Source organism: Doryrhamphus excisus, chromosome 2 (assembly GCF_030265055.1).
Source record: "Doryrhamphus excisus isolate RoL2022-K1 chromosome 2, RoL_Dexc_1.0, whole genome shotgun sequence".
NCBI classification, from domain to species: domain Eukaryota; kingdom Metazoa; phylum Chordata; class Actinopteri; order Syngnathiformes; family Syngnathidae; genus Doryrhamphus; species Doryrhamphus excisus.
The window spans coordinates 30,241,969-30,258,492 of NC_080467.1; positions in this window are offsets into that span (position 1 = coordinate 30,241,969).

A 16,524-nucleotide genomic window follows, 5' to 3' on the forward strand; every position below is an offset into this window, starting at 1 on the left:
CATATTGTTGTATAGTCCTACAGTCGTATAGTCGTATTGTTGTATAGTCCTACAGTCGTATAGTCATATTGTTGTATAGTCCTACAGTCGTATAGTCATATTGTTGTATAGTCCTACAGTCGTATATGAGGATGTCACCACCTAGCGGCTTTGCATGCATATTACATAATCCTCTTCTTGGGAAACATACCCTACAAAACTATGTGTGACTTCCTGTGATTGACGGGTGATCGCGCCAAGGTGCCACAGCAGCAGCGACAGGCAGGATCCAAATGCACGAAGGCGTTGCTTTTGGAGGGGATGATCAAGAAGATCCACGTGACTGGTCCGGGTTAGGTCGTGATGGAGTCCAGATGCAAAAGCTTCCGCTCACATCTGCAGCAAGGATGCTCCCGCTCGCAGACGCGAAGACGCCAACATCGGAAAGCACCAAAAAGAAGACGTTCGGAGCAAAACGGGGCGATGCTTCTCTTCTTCGCCTCCGACTCGTCACATTTTCAATCGGGAGGGGGGAGGGGGAGGGGCTGGGTCCTCGCTGGTCGACGGCAGCGAGAGCAGATGCCGCTCGTCTTCACCCGGCGGGGGTCCTCCTCTCATCCGGACGGGATCAGCCTTTCTCTTCCGCGGATGTTCCTCCTGAAATATTGAATCCTAGAATATCCGCTTCAACCCGCGCATCCGATGTAGGGGGTCCGGGGGTCCGGGGGTCCGGGGGTCCGGGGGTCCGGGGGTCTGCTTTTCTGTCGCCGAGGAGTCAAACAAGCGAGGACACCTGCACGCAAGCACCCGCTGGAGATTTGTCACCAGCCCCCTCCCATCAGCATCATCATCATCATCATGCAACATCCACCCCCTCCCTTTTGTGTGCTGTGCACCGCTCAGTCTGACACCATCACAACATCTTCCACACCTCATCCGCTTACTACACCATACTACTACAAATACTAGTAGTACCACCTTCATACAAATCTCTACAGCAGCTGAACAATGTAAGGATGTACTCTGTTGGATCCTCGGGAGGTTCTATGGAGATGTACTCTGTCGGATCCTCAGGAGGTTCTACGTATGGAGATGTACTCTATCGGATCCTCAGGAGGTTCTACGTATGGAGATGTACTCTGTTGGATCTTCAGGAGGTTCTAGGTAGATGTACACTATTGGATCTTCAGGAGGTTCTAGGTAGATGTACACTGTTGGATGTTCAGGAGGTTCTAGGTAGATGTAGACTGTTGGATGTTCAGGAGGTTCTAGGTAGATGTACACTATTGGATGTTCAGGAGGTTCTAGGTAGATGTAGACTGTTGGATCTTCAGGAGGTTCTAGGTAGATGTAGACTGTTGGATGTTCAGGAGGTTCTAGGTAGATGTACACTATTGGATGTTCAGGAGGTTCTAGGTAGATGTACACTGTTGGATCTTCAGGAGGTTCTAGGTAGATGTACACTATTGGATGTTCAGGAGGTTCTAGGTAGATGTACACTATTGGATGTTCAGGAGGTTCTAGGTAGATGTAGACTGTTGGATCTTCAGGAGGTTCTAGGTAGCTGTAGACTGTTGGATGTTCAGGAGGTTCTAGGTAGATGTACACTGTTGGATCTTCAGGAGGTTCTAGGTAGATGTACACTGTTGGATCTTCAGGAGGTTCTAGGTAGATGTAGACTGTTGGATCTTCAGGAGGTTCTAGGTAGATGTAGACTGTTGGATCTTCAGGAGGTTCTAGGTAGATGTAGACTGTTGGATCTTCAGGAGGTTCTAGGTAGATGTACACTATTGGATGTTCAGGAGGTTCTAGGTAGATGTACAGTGTTGGATCTTCAGGAGGTTCTAGGTAGATGTACACTGTTGGATCTTCAGGAGGTTCTAGGTAGATGTAGACTGTTGGATCTTCAGGAGGTTCTAGGTAGATGTAGACTGTTGGATCTTCAGGAGGTTCTAGGTAGATGTACACTATTGGATGTTCAGGAGGTTCTAGGTAGATGTAGACTGTTGGATCTTCAGGAGGTTCTAGGTAGATGTAGACTGTTGGATGTTCAGGAGGTTCTAGGTAGATGTACACTATTGGATCCTCAGGAGGTTCTAGGTAGATGTACACTGTTGGATGTTCAGGAGGTTCTAGGTAGATGTAGACTGTTGGATCTTCAGGAGGTTCTAGGTAGATGTACACTATTGGATGTTCAGGAGGTTCTAGGTAGATGTAGACTGTTGGATCTTCAGGAGGTTCTAGGTAGATGTAGACTGTTGGATGTTCAGGAGGTTCTAGGTAGATGTACACTATTGGATGTTCAGGAGGTTCTAGGTAGATGTACACTGTTGGATCTTCAGGAGGTTCTAGGTAGATGTACACTATTGGATGTTCAGGAGGTTCTAGGTAGATGTACACTATTGGATGTTCAGGAGGTTCTAGGTAGATGTAGACTGTTGGATCTTCAGGAGGTTCTAGGTAGCTGTAGACTGTTGGATGTTCAGGAGGTTCTAGGTAGATGTACACTGTTGGATCTTCAGGAGGTTCTAGGTAGATGTACACTGTTGGATCTTCAGGAGGTTCTAGGTAGATGTAGACTGTTGGATCTTCAGGAGGTTCTAGGTAGATGTAGACTGTTGGATCTTCAGGAGGTTCTAGGTAGATGTAGACTGTTGGATCTTCAGGAGGTTCTAGGTAGATGTACACTATTGGATGTTCAGGAGGTTCTAGGTAGATGTACAGTGTTGGATCTTCAGGAGGTTCTAGGTAGATGTACACTGTTGGATCTTCAGGAGGTTCTAGGTAGATGTAGACTGTTGGATCTTCAGGAGGTTCTAGGTAGATGTAGACTGTTGGATCTTCAGGAGGTTCTAGGTAGATGTACACTATTGGATGTTCAGGAGGTTCTAGGTAGATGTAGACTGTTGGATCTTCAGGAGGTTCTAGGTAGATGTAGACTGTTGGATGTTCAGGAGGTTCTAGGTAGATGTACACTATTGGATCCTCAGGAGGTTCTAGGTAGATGTACACTGTTGGATGTTCAGGAGGTTCTAGGTAGATGTAGACTGTTGGATCTTCAGGAGGTTCTAGGTAGATGTACACTATTGGATGTTCAGGAGGTTCTAGGTAGATGTAGACTGTTGGATCTTCAGGAGGTTCTAGGTAGATGTACACTGTTGGATCTTCAGGAGGTTCTAGGTAGATGTACACTGTTGGATCTTCAGGAGGTTCTAGGTAGATGTACACTGTTGGATCTTCAGGAGGTTCTAGGTAGATGTACACTGTTGGATCTTCAGGAGGTTCTAGGTAGATGTAGACTGTTGGATCTTCGGGAGGTTCTAGGTAGATGTACAGTGTTGGATCTTCAGGAGGTTCTAGGTAGATGTACACTGTTGGATCTTCAGGAGGTTCTAGGTAGATGTAGACTGTTGGATCTTCAGGAGGTTCTAGGTAGATGTAGACTGTTGGATCTTCAGGAGGTTCTAGGTAGATGTAGACTGTTGGATGTTCAGGAGGTTCTAGGTAGATGTACACTGTTGGATGTTCAGGAGGTTCTAGGTAGGTGTACACTGTTGGATGTTCAGGAGGTTCTAGGTAGATGTAGACTGTTGGATCTTCAGGAGGTTCTAGGTAGATGTACACTGTTGGATGTTCAGGAGGTTCTAGGTAGATGTAGACTGTTGGATCTTCAGGAGGTTCTAGGTAGATGTAGACTGTTGGATGTTTAGGAGGTTCTAGGTAGATGTACACTATTGGATGTTCAGGAGGTTCTAGGTAGATGTACACTATTGGATGTTCAGGAGGTTCTAGGTAGATGTACACTATTGGATGTTCAGGAGGTTCTAGGTAGATGTACAGTGTTGGATCTTCAGGAGGTTCTAGGTAGATGTACACTATTGGATCTTCAGGAGGTTCTAGGTAGATGTACACTATTGGATGTTCAGGAGGTTCTAGGTAGATGTAGACTGTTGGATGTTCAGGAGGTTCTAGGTAGATGTACACTATTGGATCTTCAGGAGGTTCTAGGTAGATGTACACTGTTGGATCTTCAGGAGGTTCTAGGTAGATGTACACTATTGGATGTTCAGGAGGTTCTAGGTAGATGTACACTATTGGATGTTCAGGAGGTTCTAGGTAGATGTACACTGTTGGATCTTCAGGAGGTTCTAGGTAGATGTACACTGTTGGATCTTCAGGAGGTTCTAGGTAGATGTACACTATTGGATGTTCAGGAGGTTCTAGGTAGATGTACACTATTGGATCTTCAGGAGGTTCTAGGTAGATGTACACTATTGGATGTTCAGGAGGTTCTAGGTAGATGTACACTATTGGATGTTCAGGAGGTTCTAGGTAGATGTAGACTGTTGGATGTTCAGGAGGTTCTAGGTAGATGTAGACTGTTGGATCTTCAGGAGGTTCTAGGTAGATGTAGACTGTTGGATCTTCAGGAGGTTGTAGGTAGATGTAGACTGTTGGATCTTCAGGAGGTTCTAGGTAGATGTACACTGTTGGATGTTCAGGAGGTTCTAGGTAGATGTACACTATTGGATGTTCAGGAGGTTCTAGGTAGATGTACACTATTGGATGTTCAGGAGGTTCTAGGTAGATGTACACTATTGGATGTTCAGGAGGTTCTAGGTAGATGTACACTATTGGATGTTCAGGAGGTTCTAGGTAGATGTACACTATTGGATGTTCAGGAGGTTCTAGGTAGATGTACAGTGTTGGATGTTCAGGAGGTTCTAGGTAGATGTACACTATTGGATGTTCAGGAGGTTCTAGGTAGATGTACACTATTGGATGTTCAGGAGGTTCTAGGTAGATGTACAGTGTTGGATGTTCAGGAGGTTCTAGGTAGATGTACACTATTGGATGTTCAGGAGGTTCTAGGTAGATGTACACTGTTGGATCTTCAGGAGGTTCTAGGTAGATGTACAGTGTTGGATCTTCAGGAGGTTCTAGGTAGATGTACACTGTTGGATCTTCAGGAGGTTCTAGGTAGATGTAGACTGTTGGATCTTCAGGAGGTTCTAGGTAGATGTACACTGTTGGATGTTCAGGAGGTTCTAGGTAGATGTACACTATTGGATGTTCAGGAGGTTCTAGGTAGATGTACACTATTGGATGTTCAGGAGGTTCTAGGTAGATGTAGACTGTTGGATCTTCAGGAGGTTCTAGGTAGATGTACACTATTGGATCTTCAGGAGGTTCTAGGTAGATGTACACTGTTGGATCTTCAGGAGGTTCTAGGTAGATGTAGACTGTTGGATCTTCAGGAGGTTCTAGGTAGATGTACACTATTGGATGTTCAGGAGGTTCTAGGTAGATGTACACTATTGGATGTTCAGGAGGTTCTAGGTAGATGTACACTATTGGATGTTCAGGAGGTTCTAGGTAGATGTACACTGTTGGATCTTCAGGAGGTTCTAGGTAGATGTACACTGTTGGATGTTCAGGAGGTTCTAGGTAGATGTACACTGTTGGATGTTCAGGAGGTTCTAGGTAGATGTAGACTGTTGGATGTTCAGGAGGTTCTAGGTAGATGTACACTGTTGGATCTTCAGGAGGTTCTAGGTAGATGTACACTATTGGATGTTCAGGAGGTTCTAGGTAGATGTAGACTGTTGGATCTTCAGGAGGTTCTAGGTAGATGTACACTGTTGGATCTTCAGGAGGTTCTAGGTAGATGTAGACTGTTGGATCTTCGGGAGGTTCTAGGTAGATGTACAGTGTTGGATCTTCAGGAGGTTCTAGGTAGATGTAGACTGTTGGATGTTCAGGAGGTTCTAGGTAGATATAGACTGTTGGATCTTCAGGAGGTTCTAGGTAGATGTAGACTGTTGGATGTTCAGGAGGTTCTAGGTAGATGTACACTATTGGATGTTCAGGAGGTTCTAGGTAGATGTACACTATTGGATGTTCAGGAGGTTCTAGGTAGATGTACACTGTTGGATCTTCAGGAGGTTCTAGGTAGATGTACACTATTGGATGTTCAGGAGGTTCTAGGTAGATGTACACTATTGGATGTTCAGGAGGTTCTAGGTAGATGTAGACTGTTGGATGTTCAGGAGGTTCTAGGTAGATGTACACTGTTGGATCTTCAGGAGGTTCTAGGTAGATGTACACTATTGGATGTTCAGGAGGTTCTAGGTAGATGTACACTATTGGATGTTCAGGAGGTTCTAGGTAGATGTACACTATTGGATGTTCAGGAGGTTCTAGGTAGATGTACACTATTGGATGTTCAGGAGGTTCTAGGTAGATGTACACTATTGGATGTTGCCACCATTGTGTGATTGTGTGTGCAATCAGTGGCACCAAGCAACACTTGGTCGTCATTGGAAGGCCATCACAAAGCCTTTTCACGTTTAGATTGCAAATGACATGCAGGTCTCACACAAAACGCATGCAGATAGTCCTTTTCTTCTCAATGCCGCCTTTGGCCTTCAAAGACTCACTACACTATGGACTTACCAAACACACACACACACACACACACACCGCATGACAGCAATGCTCCCCCTTCATTTCATGCCATTGACTGCCACCTACTGGTCAACACAATGACAGCCCACAGCAGGAGGCCTTAGCAATACACTCTTTCTGTATCAACACATACTGTACTTACTGAGGGCATCATCATTGGTCTTTCTGTATCAACACATACTGTACTTACTGAGGGCATCATCATTGGTCTTTCTGTATCAACACATACTGTACTTACTGAGGGCATCATCATTGGTCTTTCTGTATCAACACATACTGTACTTACTGAGGGCATCGTCATTGGTCTTTCTGTATCAACACATACTGTACTTACTGAGGGCATCATCATTGGTCTTTCTGTATCAACACATACTGTACTTACTGAGGGCATCATCATTGGTCTTTCTGTATCAACACATACTGTACTTACTGAGGGCATCATCATTGGTCTTTCTGTATCAACACATACTGTACTTACTGAGGGCATCGTCATTGGTCTTTCTACATCAACACATACTGTACTTACTGAGGGCATCATCATTGGTCTTTCTGTATCAACACATACTGTACTTACTGAGGGCATCGTCATTGGTCTTTCTGTATCAACACATACTGTACTTACTGAGGGCATCGTCATTGGTCTTTCTGTATCAACACATACTGTACTTACCGAGGGCATCGTCATTGGTCTTTCTGTATCAACACATACTGTACTTACCGAGGGCATCGTCATTGGTCTTTCTGTATCAACACATACTGTACTTACCGAGGGCATCGTCATTGGTCTTTCTGTATCAACACATACTGTACTTACTGAGGGCATCGTCATTGATCTTTCTGTATCAACACATACTGTACTTACTGAGGGCATCATCATTGGTCTTTCTGTATCAACACATACTGTACTTACTGAGGGCATCATCATTGGTCTTTCTGTATCAACACATACTGTACTTACTGAGGGCATCATCATTGGTCTTTCTGTATCAACACATACTGTACTTACCGAGGGCATCATCATTGGTCTTTCTGCATCAACACATACTGTACTTACTGAGTACTGGGCATCATCATTGACACTACCTCTTATCACCAAGTCTATTGGTGGATGAACAACTGCTATGCATAAACATACAGGACTTGGACCATGCATTGGCCACGCCCCCAAACGTAGTGTATGTAGAGTTGGTAATATACATAGTACATGTAGTGTACATACGTAGTGTGTATAGTGTTGATAGTGTACATAGTGTACATAGCATGTATAGTGTATGTAGTGTACATAGTGTACAGCTTGTACTTATGTACAGTATGTATGTATATACTGCATATTTGCTATGGCTTCATTGGATAAGAAAGGTGAGATTTTGTTGCCGGATGGAAGTACAGTGTACTCATACAGTATACAGTACAGTACACTGTACTTTATGTACTGTACTGTATGTTTATGATGTGACAAAATTGGATGACGTCATGAATGATTTCTTTCATCTTAACATCACCAGCATTCATACAATAAGTCATCATAATCAATAAGAGGTGAAATCTTCGGACATTTCTTAGGAATATTTGTCAGTGAAGGAAGGAAGAAGGAAGAAGGAAGAAGGAAGAAGGAAGAAGGAAGAAGGAAGAAGGAAGAAGGAAGAAGGAAGAAGGAAGAAGGAGATTGGTTGATTTGGTTGATCAGTTGAGTGGATTTCCGGTTAGTTCCATATTTGTCCACAAGATGTCAGGATTTGCCTTACTATTAAAGCCCTGCCTCTTATCGTCTGCCCCCCTCCCCAGCGCTGCTGCTGCTGTGGAGGCTGGGGGGGGGGGGGGGGGGGGGGGACTAGTGAGCTGGTCTGACATTTGCTTCACTTAATGACACAAGCTAATTAATCATTAGCTGTCCCAGAGGTATTGCAGTTGGAGGGCTTTGTCGTGCCTCGGCACAGCAGGGGACCGGGGGGTGGGGACCGGGGGGGGGGTGTTCCCGGGCCTCCACATGTTATGTATGCGTAACTGCCGTGTTCTGCACGGCTGTGACATCTTAATTCTCTGCCGTTCAGCTGCTTGGACGGAAAGACGCCGCCTTCTTTTCAGACCTTGATGTGGGATAAAGTGTAAGCTGCTCCCAGAGACACGGAGCACCTCCACCTGGGTGCTACTCTTCACCACCTGGGGCAGCCCACAAACCAAACCCCGGGGACCGCATCTGTTGGCGCTTTGGGCCTAGCCTTATCCACATGCTGTGGGACGTTACTTATCTAAATGCCCTGGCACGTTACTTATCCACACGCTGTGGGATGTTGCTAATCCACACGCTGTGGGATGTTACTTATCCACACACCTTGTGGGATGTTACTTATCCACATGCTGTGGGACGTTACTTATCTAAATGCCCTGGCACGTTACTTATCCACACACCTTGTGGGATGTTACTTATCCACACACCTTGTGGGATGTTACTTATCCACACACCTTGTGGGATGTTACTTATCCACACACCTTGTGGGATGTTACTTATCCACACCTTGTGGGATGTTACTTATCCACACGCTGTGGGATGTTACTTATCCACACACTGTGGGATGTTACTTATCCACACGCTGTGGGATGTTACTTATCCACACACTGTGGGATGTTACTTATCCACACACTGTGGGATGTTACTTATCCACACGCTGTGGGATGTTACTTATCCACACACCTTGTGGGATGTTACTTATCCACACACCTTGTGGGATGTTACTTATCCACACACCTTGTGGGATGTTACTTATCCACATGCTGTGGGACGTTACTTATCTAAATGCCCTGACACGTTACTTATCCACACGCTGTGGGATGTTGCTTATCCACACGCTGTGGGACGTTATTTATCCTCATGCTGTGAGACGTGAAACAGGACTACTTCCACAATACTTCTTTTATGAAACAGGAATACTTCCACAATACTTCCTTTATGACATACCCCCTACAGACTTTGGGGAGCTAAAGTGAACCCTGAATATGCGACAATAAATAGGCCAGAGTTTGCAGCACTCTTCGCCGGGGCGTGTCCCTCCCATGGGAACCCCATCTGCAGACCCTGAGGTGACGCCCCCCCCCCATGCCGCCATCAGGGCCCATGAGGCCCGTGGGAAAAGCAGGCATGCACGATGAGAAGTGGAAGCGGTTGTGCCTTGAGAACATCCTTAACAATGCACACTCCACACCTGTCCCGTCTCAGCAGGGGGCGGGAGCAGACGAGGACCATGAGAGGCGTGGCTCTCTAAAGGTGGCGCTCTAAAGGCTTCTCTATGATGCCACTTTGGATGGGCCTTTCCCCCCGCTGGCTTACCTACACCAGACAATGTCAACAGCCTCCATCTTGGAATCATGCAATCACATCTGGCACCGCTCTGCATGAGGCCACGCTTTACCAAGCCTTTGTGCGTCCCCGCTTTGAAGATCCTTGTCCCCCCGTCCCTCTCTTGGATGACCCCCACGGCCTCAAGACTCACCCAAGACACAAGACAGAATGCCATGTGTCCGTAGAACAGGAATACTGTGGGGTCAGCCTCTGTACGGTTCCATCATGACAAAGTGTGATGATAACCGTAGAACAGGAATACTGTGGGGTCAGCCTCTATACGGTTCCATCATGACAAAGTGTGATGATAACCGTAGAACAGGAATACTGTGGGGTCAGCCTCTATACGGTTCCATCATGACAAAGTGTGATGATAACCGTAGAACAGGAATACTGTGGGGTCAGCCTCTGTACAGTTCCATCATGACAAAGTGTGATGATAACCGTAGAACAGGAATACTGTGGGGTCAGCCTCTATACGGTTCCATCATGACAAAGTGTGATGATAACCGTAGAACAGGAATACTGTGGGGTCAGCCTCTATACGGTTCCATCATGACAAAGTGTGATGATAACCGTAGAACAGGAATACTGTGGGGTCAGCCTCTGTACGGTTCCATCATGACAAAGTGTGATGATAACCGTAGAACAGGAATACTGTGGGGTCAGCCTCTGTACAGTTCCATCATGACAAAGTGTGATGATAACCGTAGAACAGGAATACTGTGGGGTCAGCCTCTATACGGTTCCATCATGACAAAGTGTGATGATAACCGTAGAACAGGAATACTGTGGGGTCAGCCTCTGTACAGTTCCATCATGACAAAGTGTGATGATAACCGTAGAACAGGAATACTGTGGGGTCAGCCTCTGTACGGTTCCATCATGACAAAGTGTGATGGTAACCGTAGAACAGGAATACTGTGGGGTCAGCCTCTGTACAGTTCCATCATGACAAAGTGTGATGATAACCGTAGAACAGGAATACTGTGGGGTCAGCCTCTATACGGTTCCATCATGACAAAGTATGATGATAACCGTAGAACAGGAATACTGTGGGGTCAGCCTCTGTACGGTTCCATCATGACAAAGTGTGATGATAACCGTAGAACAGGAATACTGTGGGGTCAGCCTCTGTACGGTTCCATCATGACAAAGTGTGATGATAACCGTAGAACAGGAATACTGTGGGGTCAGCCTCTGTACAGTTCCATCATGACAAAGTGTGATGATAACCGTAGAACAGGAATACTGTGGGGTCAGCCTCTATACGGTTCCATCATGACAAAGTGTGATGATAACCGTAGAACAGGAATACTGTGGGGTCAGCCTCTGTACAGTTCCATCATGACAAAGTGTGATGATAACCGTAGAACAGGAATACTGTGGGGTCAGCCTCTGTACAGTTCCATCATGACAAAATGTGATGATAACCGTAGAACAGGAATACTGTGGGGTCAGCCTCTATACGGTTCCATCATGACAAAGTGTGATGATAACCGTAGAACAGGAATACTGTGGGGTCAGCCTCTGTACGGTTCCATCATGACAAAGTGTGATGATAACCGTAGAACAGGAATACTGTGGGGTGAGCCTCTACACAGTTCCATCATGACAAAGTGTGATGATAACCGTAGAACAGGAATACTGTGGGGTCAGCCTCTGTACGGTTCCATCATGACAAAGTGTGATGATAACCGTAGAACAGGAATACTGTGGGGTCAGCCTCTATACGGTTCCATCATGACAAAGTGTGATGGTAACCATAGAACAGGAATACTGTGGGGTCAGCCTCTATACGGTTCCATCATGACAAAGTGTGATGATAACCGTAGAACAGGAATACTGTGGGGTCAGCCTCTATACAGTTCCATCATGACAAAGTGTGATGGTAACCGTAGAACAGGAATACTGTGGGGTCAGCCTCTGTACGGTTCCATCATGACAAAGTGTGATGATAACCGTAGAACAGGAATACTGTGGGGTCAGCCTCTGTACAGTTCCATCATGACAAAGTGTGATGATAACCGTAGAACAGGAATACTGTGGGGTCAGCCTCTATACGGTTCCATCATGACAAAGTGTGATGATAACCGTAGAACAGGAATACTGTGGGGTCAGCCTCTATACGGTTCCATCATGACAAAGTGTGATGATAACCGTAGAACAAGAAACAGCTGTCACATGACTACTATTGTTTGGCCTGGTGACATTTGGGATCATCTAACGGGATGACGGGAAGGTGGTGTGGAAGCCATGGAGGAGTCATACAGGAGGATGGACAACATGAGGTCGCTGTAGATGTCCCCCCGTCAATCGGCCGCCCCGCTGCAGCAGGACCGGTACGTCATGTCACGTGAAGGAGTGTTGACATCATCATACATTACCGGATGACCTCTGGAATGACCTCTGGAATGACCTCTGGAATGACCTCTGGAATGACCTCTGGCTTTCCAGGATGGAGCACACCAAGGTTTGTGTCTTTAAGGGTGGAGATGTTGCGAATCGCAATGCAAGGAAGCATGTTCACCCTTTTGGGCCAGGGAAAGCGCAGGCCATGCAGCTCCGGGCCCCCACGTGGGTGTCCATCACCGGCTTTGACAGGAGCGCTGCCCCTTCCCCACCGTCCCCTTCTGCTCAATCTGCACCTCAATTGGTCCTGCACTGGTGGCTGAGGCCTGCTCCTTCTGCCGCATGTCAAACAGAACAAAAAAAAGAGCCAGGAGCCGCAGAGGAAGTGCAAATATCCTCTGATGGTCTCCATCCAGATGGATGCGCCCATGACAATAGGCCCCCGTGCCTCCACTTCGCCTGTTTTGTCAGCGGCCGCCACAAATCACACAGCAGAATTATGCATGCGGGCCGGGCACCATTGACATGCTAAAGAGCGCCCTGCCGGTTGCTCCGCTCATTCCGTCGCAAAGCAAAGCGACCTAAGACAAAGCTCATGGATTGGGGGGGGGGGGGGGGGGGGGCATCGATCCACAGCTGGATCCAACACTAGGAAATATTCACAGGCTCCGGCAGGACTTTTTCAGGCAGTTTGTCAAAGATCCTCTACGCGACAAGAGTGCCCTGCTGCAAAATTAGCCAAAGATCCTCTATTTCAGTGAGTCTCAACTGGTGGCTCCTGACTCAACAGTGGGTCACGGGTCTTTGCCCCGTCCACGAATGCACCGTGCCTTCTATTCACTTGCTGGGGGCGCCATGCGGCGAGGGGTGGGGCACGTCTATGGAAGGGCGTGGGGTGGGCACTGACACATCTCACCGCTGCCTTGCTCGATCCCTTGGCCCATCCATCCTTATCCTCACTGGGGTCACCGAGTGTGCTGGAGCCTATCCCAGCTGACCTCAGGCGAGAGGCGGGGTACGGTCCCCTTCTCAGAAGCTTCAGCTGAAAAATGTCCACAATGTGGGTCACCGCTTGTCGTGGTCATGGGGGCAAGGGTCCCGCAGAGAACCACTGATGTGAGATAGGAAGTCATAGATCCTCTATACTGCACGACAGGAGTGTTCTTAAGTACCTACTGTAGAAATGCATGCCAAAGATCATCTATACTGCACGACAGGAGTGTTCTTAAGTACCTACTGTAGAAATGCATGCCAAAGATCATCTATACTGCACAACAGGAGTGTTTCTAAGGAGCTACTGTAGAAATGCATGCCAAAGATCATCTATACTGTACAACAGGAGTGTTCTTAAGTACCTACTGTAGAAATGCATGCCAAAGATCATCTATACTGCACAACAGGAGTGTTCTTAAGTACCTACTGTAGAAATGCATGCCAAAGATCATCTATACTGCACAACAGGAGTGTTCTTAAGTACCTACTGTAGAAATGCATGCCAAAGATCATCTATACTGCACAACAGGAGTGTTCTTAAGTACCTACTGTAGAAATGCACGCCAAAGATCATCTATACTGCACAACAGGAGTGTTCTTAAGTACCTACTGTAGAAATGCATGCCAAAGATCATCTATACTGCACAACAGGAGTGTTCTTAAGTACCTACTGTAGAAATGCATGCCAAAGATCATCTATACTGTACAACAGGAGTGTTTCTAAGGAGCTACTGTAGAAATGCATGCCAAAGATCATCTATACTGTACAACAGGAGTGTTTCTAAGGAGCTACTGTAGAAATGCACGCCAAAGATCATCTATACTGCACAACAGGAGTGTTCTTAAGTACCTACTGTAGAAATGCATGCCAAAGATCATCTATACTGCACAACAGGAGTGTTTCTAAGGAGCTACTGTAGAAATGCACGCCAAAGATCATCTATACTGTACAACAGGAGTGTTTCTAATAAGCTAAAAGCAGGAAGCCTTTGAAACTCTGAAGTTGAAGGTCTGAAGTTTCCCCTTTGGCCGCACCGGGGAGGGTCGGGGACTCGGGGACTCGGGGACTCGGGGACTCGGGGACTCGGGGACTCGGGGACTCGGGGACTCGGGGAGGAGATGCAGTCATGCATCCGAGGGACGCCTGTGGCCCACGTCCAAGCGTGGCTGATACATGAACGTATCTGCTGGAAAGGATGACAAGTGCTGAGTGAAAAGCTTTAGAAAATGCCAGCCAAGCTTTACCGCGTTAACGAGGTGCTTGTTAGTGCTTGTCTGGCATGTCTAATTAAGCTGCCGCGCTGTATTCCAGGAAAGCGAGCTGACGGTCACGGTAATGTTTATGGAAGTTCCTCTCGTCTGCTTGATTTTTGGCTAATAAAAAGGCTTCATGTTGCGTTTGCAGGGCTGACAAAGCTTGCAATGTTTGCACGATGCAAAAATGCTTGATTCCCTTCTGGGAGGTCTGGCTTGGGAAGCATATCAAATAGCTGAGGGGGGTTCATGGGGCGGGGGGTGGGGGGTGGCCGAGTGTCACCCACCTTGTTGCTGAACAGCTTCATGGGAGATGATGTGATCCGCTCAGAAGTCACCAGCCATCACATCAGGGATTTAGCCGTGGACATTGTCCCGGATGTAATAGTAGCAGGGCTGCACTTGGAAATGGGGGCGGCCAATCCCAGTGCAACTGGGTTTGCAAAGCCACACCGATAATCTCTTGGCCCAGATGCCGCATCCACAGCCACACCGCCTCCGTAGGAGCAACCCCAACGGTTCTCCTTTAGGTGGCCGTGGTACAGTCCAAAGAAGGAAAAGCTGCTTATTCACGGTAAATGTTGTTGTTGCTGTTTCATTCCGGGTCAAGGGTCAAAGCAAAACACAAGCAACACTATTTGCCAAGGAAATGTGAAAGCCAAATATGAATACAAATATTTTTGTTTCAAGAGCAACTATACTTTGACATGCGGAGAACAACAGATCCGTGTGTGGATGCAAAACAACTTTCTCCAGCTAAAGTCAGACAAAGCTGACATCACGGTCTTTGGCCCACAGAAAGAACGAGAAGGTGTTACCATTCAGTCATCAGATTAGAGATGGAGGTGTAATAATGGACTCAGACCTGAACTTTAACAGCCACATGAAAACAAGAACGTCATCAGCTTATGACCACTTCCGTCAGAAACATTGCCAGCGCCAAGTGACTCGTGTCTAAAGCAGCTTTAGGGACCAAGCCATGCTTTTGTCTCTAGCAGGCTGGACTTCTGTAGCGGTCTTCTCACCTAAACAGCTGTAGACCAGCTGCAGTATGTCCACAATGCTGCTGCTCGAGTCCCGACGAGAAGCAGAAAACATGAGCATATTAGTCCCGTACTCGGGTCTCTGCACTGGCTTCCTGTCACTCCGAGAATAGACTTTAAAAGAGGTCCACATAAACCTTCTATGTGGATCATTAGCGGCTCAGGTGTGGGCTCCTGCAGGCGTCCGCAGTCAGGACGGAACATGATGAGGCTGCGTTGCAGTATGTCCACAATGCTGCTGCTCGAGTCCCGACGAGAAGCAGAAAACATGAGCACATCAGTCCCGTACTCGGGTCTCTGCACTGGCTTCCTGTCACTCCGAGAATAGACTTTAAAAGAGGTCCACATAAACCTTCTATGTGGATCATTAGCGGCTCAGGTGTGGGCTCCTGCAGGCGTCCGCAGTCAGGACGGAACATGATGAGGCTGCGTTTCAGCAGTCTGGAACAGCCTTGGAGAAGACGTGCGACAATCCTCTACTTGGCAATGTTCAAGTCCAAGCTGAAAACACTTCTTCTCATCTGTGCATATGGCAACCCAAACTATTTGAGCCGCGCTCTTCATTTTCAGGACTTCTTTGGTTTTTCTTTGTTTTTGGAATTATTCCTGATTTATTTCATGATTTTAGAATGGGTCTATGTTTTTATGGAGTGCTTTCATGAAGCGTGTAAAGTACTTGGAATGACCTTGGTACCAATGCCAATGACCTTAATATGCATATTTTGGGCTAACTGGCTGCTTCATCCATGACGATATTGTCAAGGGCAGAGGAATACTTGACTTATCAGGTACAATCTTTGGTGGTACCTTTAAGGTCATGCTTCCGCCGCAATTTCCTGAACACTTGCACTATATACTGGATATTTTTTCTTTTCTATTTAAGCTTATATTTTGTATTTTTGCTGCTGTAATTGATAGCGTATTATAAATTTAGTGTACTCTGGCACAAGAATTTCCTTCGGGATGAATAAAGTTCTTGTCTATCTTTATCTAGCTAAGAGAGTGAAGAACTTCTTAGCAGTGGAAAAGCCTTGGACCCCACCGCCCCCGCCTTCAGGTATGTTGTAAGTTTAGCTGGCAGACGTAGCAAAGATAAGG